This window comes from Microtus pennsylvanicus, chromosome 13 (genome assembly GCF_037038515.1).
Source record: "Microtus pennsylvanicus isolate mMicPen1 chromosome 13, mMicPen1.hap1, whole genome shotgun sequence".
In the NCBI taxonomy this organism is placed as follows: domain Eukaryota; kingdom Metazoa; phylum Chordata; class Mammalia; order Rodentia; family Cricetidae; genus Microtus; species Microtus pennsylvanicus.
This window is the reverse complement of record NC_134591.1, coordinates 63,572,928-63,583,076: the sequence shown is the minus strand read 5'-3', so window position 1 is coordinate 63,583,076 and position 10,149 is coordinate 63,572,928. Positions and strand designations below refer to the sequence as shown.

Below are 10,149 nucleotides of genomic sequence, written 5' to 3'. Positions count from 1 at the left end.
TGGCCAGCACTGTCCTGCATAGGCAGGGGAGCGGAGTATCAGTCAGCTTTGGGGCCTGAGGGTATGTATGCCCCAGGTTTTCGTACAGCGTTCCTACAGCTGGGACTGAAACACATCTGGACTTCTGGTCAGAGGATTTCACAGGCTTCTCTGGTGCCCCAAGTGAGCTTCTTCCATGACAAAACATTCATGTCACCAAAACTCAGGAAGTTTTTTGCCCTTGGTGATCCCCAGTTTCCCAGTTTGCCCACACAACAGACTAACTCACCAGGGCCATGATTTTAGGATTCTCTGATTCTTCCACATAAAAGGGGGATTATGTTTGTTCTCTCCTAGGTGGGAATCCTAAGGCAGATTTGGCCTTAATCTCATGAACAGCTTTTGAAACCCTGGGGTGGGTTAGTTGGGATGAATCCACGCTGGGAGCCAGCCAGCTTCCTGACCTTGGCACTATGTGAGCGAGCGAGGGCAGGTCTGAAGGGCAAGGGAGAAGAGGGTCTGAGGCCAGTGACCACTTAACCCTTCCAGGGTGGCCGGGGCAGATCGTTAGAAGAGGGTAGGTCCCTGGGAAGAGGGACAAGGTGGGCACAAGGGAAGCCAGAACTCCAGTTCACGAACACCTTCTTGGGCCCCAGGCTTGCGACTGGCATTTAGCAAATATCACTCATTCTCAAGAAAACATCCGAAGATTTTTAGTTGAGGAAACTCAGATTCAGAGAAGTGGCTTGCTCGAGGGCACCCAGAATGGAATAGTGAGACCTGTGGTCCAGGTAAGTCTATGTCAAGGTCACTCTCCTAACTCCCTTAGAATAACCTCCAAGCCAACCTAGCAGCCTTAGGGTTAGCACCACGTTGCAAATTGCTTTATACTTTTGCCACATGACGTCAAGGACCGCAGCAGCCAATCCAGGAACTCCATGCTTCCCCTCCCCTAACCGCTCTGGGTCTATCAGGAGCTGTCCTAGGCTGAGCGTCCCGGTCTGGCCGCACCTGCAGCCCCCGCCCCTTCCCGGTTGCGACACTCGGGCTGTTTTGCTGGGGCCTGCCCGCCGCCCCAAGGATTGGCAGTTGTCTGCACCAATTAGAGGACCTCCCGAAGGGAGGGCGGGGCCTCGCATCAGAGTTGCCCTGTCAGTGCAGGTGGAGGCCCCCGGCGGGGCAAAGTGGCAGGAACCTCTTAAAGGGAGAGAGCCGCGGAGAGCGAGGACGCGGCCCGGCCCGGCCTGGCCAGGTCCCTGCCAGGTCTCTGCCTTACGCAGCTCAGGTGAGCCTGGACCGCCTTAGGGGGTGGCCCCCGGTGTCTGGGAGGGACAAGGTGCAGGACCCAGAAGCTCACTCCCAAGGGCCCGGGCCACCCCGGGAGCAGCGAGCCGAGGGTCACCGGATCCCCGGCGTGGGTGCTGGAGGTCCTGGACTCATGCTCCTAACTTGAGGTCCCCAGAGGTTCTGGAGTCTCAAAGTTGAGGGTACGCGGAGCTCGGGAGACGGCGTGCAGGAGCTCGCTCCGGAACTGGAGTCCTGTCGTGGGTGTCCGCAGCGGGTCTCTGCGCCGTGGCGCAGCCCCAGGCCGTCCGGCCAGCCCCGCCCTGCGCGCCCCGCGTGCTCCTGGCGGCCCAGAGGGCGGTGGGAGGGGGACCCCGGGAGCCCAGCTCGGGTCCTTACGTAACTAACTCTGAGTTTCCGGACCCCGGGACCCGCGAGGTGCGACCCTGGCTCCGCTGATCAGGGTGGCCCTCGGGTCGCCTCCCGGACGCACGTACTCGCGTCCAGGCTGGGACTTCCTCCGCCTCGGGTCTCCTAGTCTGCTCAGGGCCAGGCTCCTACGTTGCCGTCTCTGGGTTCTCTGTCTTACATATTTCCCTGTCTGCTCTCCGTGTTTCCCTAAGAGTTGTGCTGCTCTTCTACCCGCACTTCCCCGCAGGCCCCACCTCTTTGGGGAGGACCGGACCCCTTCATCCCTGCAGGCTGGAGGCGGGGACTTGCTCCAATGGACCCTAGGTGGAATCTGCTGAGACAGACAAGGGAGGGTGGTGTAGTTAGTTGTTCCAGCGCCCTTGGAGTCCCCTGGGAGGGAATGACTGCATTTAAGCGCTAGCCGCTTTTCTTCCTCTGGAACCTTCTCCTAAACGAAGAGGCTTTGGGAGAATGTCTGGTTGGGATGGGCTTTAGGGCAGCTGGGAGTCCGGCCATAGTTGCTTGGTGTCAAGTCAGAGTCGGGTCCTCAGCTACTGAAGGGGAGAGGGAGAGGCCAGAGCACTGTCTCAGAACCCCTTCTCCCCCAACACGTTAGTAAGTTCTTGTCCCCACGTCCCCATCCGGGTCACAGGCCTGGAGGTGGATGCTGGCAGGAGGTTGGGGTGGGGAAGGGAGGCCATGGAGATTGGCTTGGGGATGGAGGAAGTAGAGAGGTAGAAAGAACAGGCTTGTTTAAGGAGCATTTGCTGGGGTTACTGCTTGCCCTCAAGGCCCTCCTAAGCCAGAGATCTCGGAAATAACTTTCAGTGTCAGCCCGTGGTACCTGCTGCTGTTGGGTGCACAGAAGCAAGGTGTGATAGCAGGTGTGAGGTGGGAGTGGGGGAGGGAGATTGCAGATGGAGGTGCAAGAAAGGGACCCGGAAACCATAGGGAACAGAGAGGGAGGGCAGCATCAGTACCACACGGATTTTACTTGCCGAAGAACTAGGTTTGAGTCCCAGTCCAGCTGTCACGTTGTGACCTTGCATAAGTCACTTCCCCTCTCCCAGCCCCCTTAGCCAATAATCTGGACCTTACAGGCATTAGCAGAATCAAACGAATCAGAAGGTATGCGGGGCCAGATTGGTGGTTGGTATGAGAACATCCCAGTGTGGGGTGTTTTAAGAAAGGGATGGAGTGGGGAACCCTTAGGTTTCCCTGTGTACACAGGAGATTTAGTCAGTGCTTGCTAGGTCCCAGCAACATGGGACTTGGGTGGAGCGGCTGGTTGTGTGGGTGGCACCCCCCACACCCCACTGTCTCCTGATCAACATGTCCCCGTACTGTCTAGACCAGGCTGACTTTCCTCTGTAGGCCCTGGGTGCCAGTAGAAGCTCCTAGGACCACCTGATTGCCCCACCTATAGGTCAGTGGGTGTGAGGGTCTGGTAGAGCCAGCACCCGCTCTGCAGAGTGGACCCTGGCCAGGAGCCTGGCTGGCTGGGTTGAACAGGAATATCCCAGGCTGGCTGGGAAGATGCTGACTCGGGGCAGGCCCAGCACTTTGTGAGCTGGAACTAGGCCCAGTTAATAGGACCCGGGTACAGGGTGAGACAGAGGCTATGGTGGGAGTCAGGAGGGAGGATACAAAGAGAGAGGCCTAACAGGGACCCTCAGCCTGAAGCCAGAAAACCTCATTGGCTTGTTTTCTAAGCCTCCTGAGTTCCTACTATGTACCATACAGGCTTCCCAGCAAGAGAACTGGAAAGGATATTCACATAGGCTTGGCTACCAGGGTCATAGTGACTGAGATCTGTTGGGTTTGCAGACTGGGTTCTTATGACAGGGATGTGTGTGTGTGTATGTGTGTGTGCATGTTTGTGTTGTGTGTATGTGTTCAGAATTTCCCCGGGGCCTACAGTTTATCATAGGGCAGGATTCTATCCTTTCATGGCCTGTGGGTCAGGTGCTTTTCCTCCTGGATCTCAGTTTCCCTCTAGAATATGGAGATGGAAATGAGCCTAAAGTCTCTACATGTCACTAACACCATTGCTACTGTTTCCTGTATTTGTGACTTTTGACAGTAGAAAACGATCGCACCCCGTGAACTGGTTTAGAACATAGACTCATAACTGTGAGGAGATAGAATGGGGTTGGACTGAGGTTGTGTGTAGCGAGGCCACATACCCTGTTTTGGGCTTTGTTCTTTAGTTAAATAGGACCATTGCCTATTTGCTGTTCTAAGGGTGTCGCATGTAGCATTAGCTCATTAAATCTTTAGCACCCCAGGAAGCATCACCCTTGTTTCCTAGGAGTTCATGGGGGCAAATTGATTTGACCAAAGCCGCACAGCTGTGAAGTGGCTGACTTAGGGCCAACTGCAAAGCCCAATCCTCCCTCACACAGCAAGTCTTCACTTCTCAGTACTCCGTCCATACCGAGCTGCTGCCATTCCTCAGTCCTAACCTATTGAACCCCCTAATGGCTTCTGGATGGACCTCTGAGCTCTGGGATGTTTCAGCTGGGGAGCTGGAGAAAGAGAGAGGAGACACCTACATCTCAGGGCCCAGGGGTGTCTATTTAGAGACCATATCTACTCAACTGTCTGTTGCAAGAGCTGGACATTGAAAAGTAATCTTGGGTCTATTTTGGACCCCAATGTCCTCATCTATAAAATGTGGATTTGAGTGAATGCAGACATCCCTTGACCTATAGGTTAGTGGCCATGGTCAGCTGCTATAGAGATAGACTGGGGACGTGGGGCTAATGACTGAGCCTGGAGGGTGGTGGTTTGGGGAACAGTTTGCATCCTAAAGCTGGCTGTTTGACAATGACAGTTCCAGATCAAAGAGTTCCAAGGCTTGCCTGGGCCTTGCAGCTAGTTCTGCTGAGACCAAGCGGGAGAAGTCAGGGAAATCTAGAGAACACAATCCAAGCAGACATGAGAGCTTGATCACTTCCATAGGCCAGGAGACCCACATGAGGCCACCAAGGGAGAAGGGAGGCCTTTCACCTTCTGTCCTTGTCTGTAAAATGGGAACAGTATCCAATTTCACTAGCACCGTGTTCTGGGTGACTGACCAAACTGGAACATCTGTAGAATTGGGAGCATATGGTGGCTGGTCATTTTTCAATCTGAAGTTGCAGTCCTGGGTGTGTTGTGGGGAGGGGCACTTGCCACAGCCCTGATGGGACTTCTCGTGGTGGGGACATGCTGGAGAACACCCTACGACCAACAGCAGCGTTTACAGAGTCTTCGCAGCACCCAGGCGTTGTGCCCAGACTTCACCTTTTGTTATCTCCCTCGTCCCCAAGAGCAGCATTCCTCTTAGGGAGATGGTGGCCCCACCCACGCCAGGTTCCTCCAAAGCCCTTGTCCATAGCCCTTTGTAGTCATCGGAGCTACAAGTTATAAACAAATTGTATGCCAAGTATCGTTCCGAAAGTTTTTCAGTATGTGAACTCTTAGATTCCTGCCTAGACCTAAGCAGGGGGTCTGGGCTACCCTCTATGATTCAGGTAAGTAAAGGAGGTGTGGAGAAATTAGGAAACCCCCTGGATGACACCAGCATAGAGCTGTAAATGAGAGAGGCAGGATTTGACCCCAGGTCCCTAAGGTCTCCTCGAGGCATGCATCACAGCAGGAATTTAGTAAACTTACACTTCCGTGCTGCACTGAAGGTTCACAGGGGTAAGACCCTGTCTGACCAGGCCCCATTCCCAGTACCTGGCACCTGGTGCTGCTGTGGATGCCCATAGGAGACTGGGCCCAGGGCGGCCTGATGAGCTCAGGGTGGGTTGTCACATAGTAGCTTCCTGGATAGTGTCTGGTCATCCAGAGGCACACTGGGGTTTGGGGGGCAGGTGCCCTGCTGGCCCGGGTCTAGCTGATCAGGACGGTTTGTTGTTTGTGCTGTGTCTCACTTCTGTCCTTTGTTTCTATGTGCTGCTGTGACGATGGCTTCACTGTCTCTCCCCAACTGGCTGTGTGACCACAACGGCTACTTCTGGGTGAGTACTGCTTCAACATAACCGGCTGCACTGTGCCATTCTGATGCATGTATGTGCCTCTGAGGCCACTGGGAGGCAGAAGAGGTCAGGGCAGAAGTACAGAGAGAAGGTACTCTCTGGAGTATAAGATACCGAGTCGTTTCTTTCTTGATGCTTGACATAGTGCGTAGTGATTTGGGTGACTTGACGAAGACCTAGAGGGCTTTAGGGCAGATGGCTCAGAACAGAATCCTTATTCTGCCACTTACAAATGGATGGCTTTTGTATCACAGTTTCATTTCTGCAAAATGAGAATATCGATAGCCTTCTATGTCTATGTATTTGCTCCTATACACAGACCCCACCAGAGGAGGGGCTTGTTCATCTGTTCCATGCCTATGTTTCTAGCACCAAGGTCTGGGTGTAGTAGGTCTCAGTGGACGTTTCTGAATAAATGAAGACATTTGTTGAGGCTCTACTACCACCCAGCCATGTGCTGTGTGTTGGACTAAATAGTTAATGGATACAAAATATTCACCTTCTTGGAGGCTCAGAAAGTTTAAGATGGATACAAAGTGTCCACTATCTTTGAGGCTCAGAGACTGTATGACCCTTATCTCATCACCACAATTGTGAGTTCCTTAGAGGCTGTGAAAGGCAACTGGACTTCCTGGGAGGGCGTGGCAGAGCCTTTAGATTTCCTCTGATGGGAAACTTCCCAAGGGGCAGTTGGGAAGCTTGGGTTGAAGGTAGGGGTGTGAAGAGGGATTCCAAGGTATTATCATTTTCCTTGTAGTGTACCCTTGGACAAGTGGTAAACATTTCTGGATCTTGTGATTTCATCTGTGACAGACGTATCACAAGACTTTTCCCCCAGTGGCTTTGGGAAGGAGCAGCCAGAAGCAGCCCAGTATGGGGCTGATCAGTAATCTTTGGCTTCCTCTGCCCTAGGCTTCTTTCGGAGAAGGTTTCAAATAAGTGTTCATCCTTTATTCTCCTTACTCCCTATTTTAACTCTTAGTAGCTGGACTAGAATCCAGGGATCAGGAGTCCCTGAGTGCCCCTCCCTACCCCGAATATGGACTGGGCTCTGCCTGGTGTGATTCACTATGCGACTTGGCTCTGTGTGACTTTTATCCTTGGTTGCCTGGGCTCTTCCCTTGGAGAGCTGCTGGACTCAAACAGACAGGTAGATAAGCATTAAATTAGCATTACTGGCCATTTGGCTTTAGCTGGGGAAGGCTGTAGCAGACTTTCTTTTGGATCACCAACCAGTTCTCAAATCATGACATGGAGACTTATTATTAATCACGAATGCTCGGCCTTAGCTAATGCTTATCCCACTAGCTTAGAACTTAAAATTAACCTGTTTCTCTTCATCTACATTTTGCCTCAGGGCTTTTTACTTTTCTTTCAGTCTGTATGTCCTACTCTGTGTCTGTCTGTCTGTCTGCCTTCTTCTTGGCCCCAGGTGTCTCTCTCTCTCTTTCCTTCACTCCTCTTGTTCTCTCTCGAGCCTAGACTCCTCCTATTTATTCTTTCTGCCCACCAGTCCCACCTATCCCTCTACTGACTAGATATTGGCCATTCAGCTTTTTATTAGACCAATCAGGTGCCTTAGGCAGGCAAAACAGCACATCTTTACATTGTTAAACAAATGCGGCATGAACTAATGTAACACATTTTTACATTGTTAAAGTAATTTTCCACAACAAAGGGCCCTAGAGAATTTTGTTCCCCTAGGTGTAGGTGTCCTGAGAAGTTTAAGTTATCTGCATTACTGCCAATTGTCTGGTTATTTGCTGTTTTAGTTTAATCCTTTAATTTTATAGTTTTGGTATTGGTTTTTCGAAACAGGGTTGCTCTGTATCTTTGGAGTCTGTCCTAGAACTCGCTCTGTAGACCAAGCTGTCTCTACCTCCTGAGTGCAGGGATTTATTTTAATCTTTTTAACTTATTTTTTAAAATTTATTCCTAAATTTTAAGTTGTATTATTATCGTATGTGTGTGTGTATGTGTGTGTGTGTGTGTGAGAGAGAGAGAGAGAGAGAGAAAGAGAGAGAGAGAGAGAATAGAGAATAGAGAATAGAGAATATATGTGTGTGAATGAGGGAGTTTGGATGCTTCTGTACCACAGCATGCATGGGAAATCAGAGGACAAGTTTTAGGAGTTGGTTTTCTTTCCTGTGGATTGAACTCAGGTCCTTAGGCGAGTGCCTTATCAGCTGAGCCATCTCTCTGACTGGCCCTTTCTATTCTTCCAGAAGCCACAGTACCTCTTGTCTTCTTCCCAGTGACCTAGGACTGTAGAAATTAGCTCGATTCGGGAAATAACCAGGCTAGTTAAAGGATAAAACAGTTTTATTTTTATTTATTATAAGGGGAAAACTAAAGAAACAGAAATGAGAAGTCCAAGCTCCGTTGTGCCCTGCGGGAATCACAGAAAGAGTGCACCTGGGCCTTGAGGCTAGCCTGTTTTTTCTCTGGTCCCAGAAAGCCACACCTTAACTTAGCCCCACCTCTTAAAGATAATTGGTTAACAAAGCCTCCCCATCATGTGACCTTTTTTCCTACACAAAATATTGGTTTTTATTTTATGTGTATGCATGTTTTGTCTGCATGTATGTCCATGCACAACATGTGTGCCTGCTGCCCTTGGAGACCTGAAGAGCGTGTCGGCCATCTGGAACTGGGGTTACAGACAGTTGCTGGCTCCCATATGGGTGCTGGAAATCAAACCCAGGTCCTCCGAAAGAGCAGCCAGTGCTCTTACCCCCTGAGCCATGTGTCAGTGTCCTCTCTGTCCACTTCTGATGCCCAGCTCCAGGGTGGTGGGACCAGAGCTGCTGCTTTAGGTTCTGAGAGGTTAGACTGTAGAAAGCAGGAGGCCGCTGGGCAGCTTGGGGGCTGTGGGTCAGTCAGACAGACCTGGCTGTGGGGGACTGTAGGTCAGTCAGACAGACCTGGCTGTGAACCCAGTACTGATTGCTTACTAGTTGTGTGACCTTAGGCAAGATAGCTTCTTGCAGCCTCAGTTTCCTTATCTGTTAAATGAGGATAATAAAAAGCTCCTTCCCTGTTAGGGTTCCTGTGAGGGTTAAATAACCAGGTACACAATGAGAACCCAATAAATGGTGGTAATGGTTGTTATTACCACAGTTATGAGTCTGGGGATCCATTCCGGGAATGTAAAGATGTCTCTCTTGGGACAGGAGAAATCAGGTCTGGGAGGGCACTGCTGGGAGCCGGTGGTTAGCAATCTAGTTTGACAGGTTCCAAAAGGTGCTTCTAGGGTAAAGAGAAGGAGGTGGCTTCATAGAGGTAAGAATGTGCCTTCATGTCCTTGCCACCTTGCACCAGCTTTTTCTGGTGCGTACTCTGTGCCAGGCCCTATGTTGGCACGGGGCTAGAACTGACTCCATGCAGACTCTTTCTCCGTTCCTGGGCAAGCTCAGCGTCTAGTTGGGCTGAAGTGCCCCAAAAGCACCAGGTCCAGCCCTGACTGTCACTGAAGTGTGAATAGGTGTTCTTAGGCAGAGACTAGGAGGAAGAAAGGCCATTCCTCCCGGCAGGAACTGTACATGCCAAGATGTGGAGCCAGGACCAGCACCTGGGGAAATGTCCCTCCAAAGACAGGCTCGGGAGAATTTGAGGCCTGAACTCAGGGCAGTGGGAGCCCTTGGATATTATACAGGGAGAAGAGAGGCAGGGCCATCTGTTTAGGGGAGGAAGGCTGAGATATTGGTCTGGGAACTGTGCCACGCAGCCGCGGGAGATGTCAGGTCTGTGTAGGAGGCAGGGGCGGGGGACGTAATGATGGACTACAGTGGACAGGCAAGCGAGGACTGAGGAGAGTGAGGCTTTGGGGTCTGGGGGTTGATTTGGATGCTTTGGCCAAGGGAGACAGGGCAGACAGAGCAGGGATAGGGAAGGAAGCCACTTGTCTGGGTCTCAGCACCCTCCCTCTCCAGCGCTGTGTCTGAGCTGGACACGGAGGCTCAGTTTCCTGCCACCAGGACTTACTTATCCTCCTATCTCGGGGAGTCCTTTGTGTGATGCTGGTGGGGCTGGCAGGGATATGTGCTCTTGGGTGTCAGTGCCTGGCAAGCTCTGTGTGGTAGAGAGAAGCCCTGGGTTTCTAGACTTGTCCACGCCACCCTGTCTCTTACCCTCCTTTTTCTCGAATGCAAACATACAAAAACCTATTTTGTGTGACTTTCAGAGACAATAAATCTCTGTGGTGCGTGGGCTTGGGTTAGAGTCTTGGGGCCCAGATGACTCCCATGAGTTTCTGTCCCCTGGGTGCACAGTGAGCCCAGAGCACAGTGACTCCTTCTAGGAACCAGAGGAAGGAATGAAGGGCTCAACAATGAGTTCTCTAGGTGGGCGGTGGAGGGAACCATCTTTTGGGTGCTGTGCACAGCGTGAATAAAAGGCTTCAGCCTGGAGAATGTGCTCAGGGTGGATAAACACCGTGTGTGGCTGG

At 51.7% G+C, this 10,149-nt stretch overlaps 1 protein-coding gene across 7 annotated transcripts in view; it reads left to right on the top strand.

Moving 5' to 3' along the window:
- Window positions 1-959: 959 nt before the first annotated feature.
- Epb41 (erythrocyte membrane protein band 4.1) overlaps window positions 960-10,149 on the top strand; it is a 146,293-nt gene continuing 137,103 nt past the window's right edge. For 4 of the 7 annotated variants that reach the window (XM_075945638.1, XM_075945637.1, XM_075945612.1 and 1 more), the window contains exon 1: window positions 1,104-1,264. The gene's annotated coding sequence lies outside the window, so the exon portion shown is untranslated. Of the gene's footprint in view, window positions 1,265-10,149 lie in introns of all 7 variants that reach the window. The other 3 variants (XM_075945620.1, XM_075945639.1, XM_075945635.1) reach the window with 2 other exon arrangements.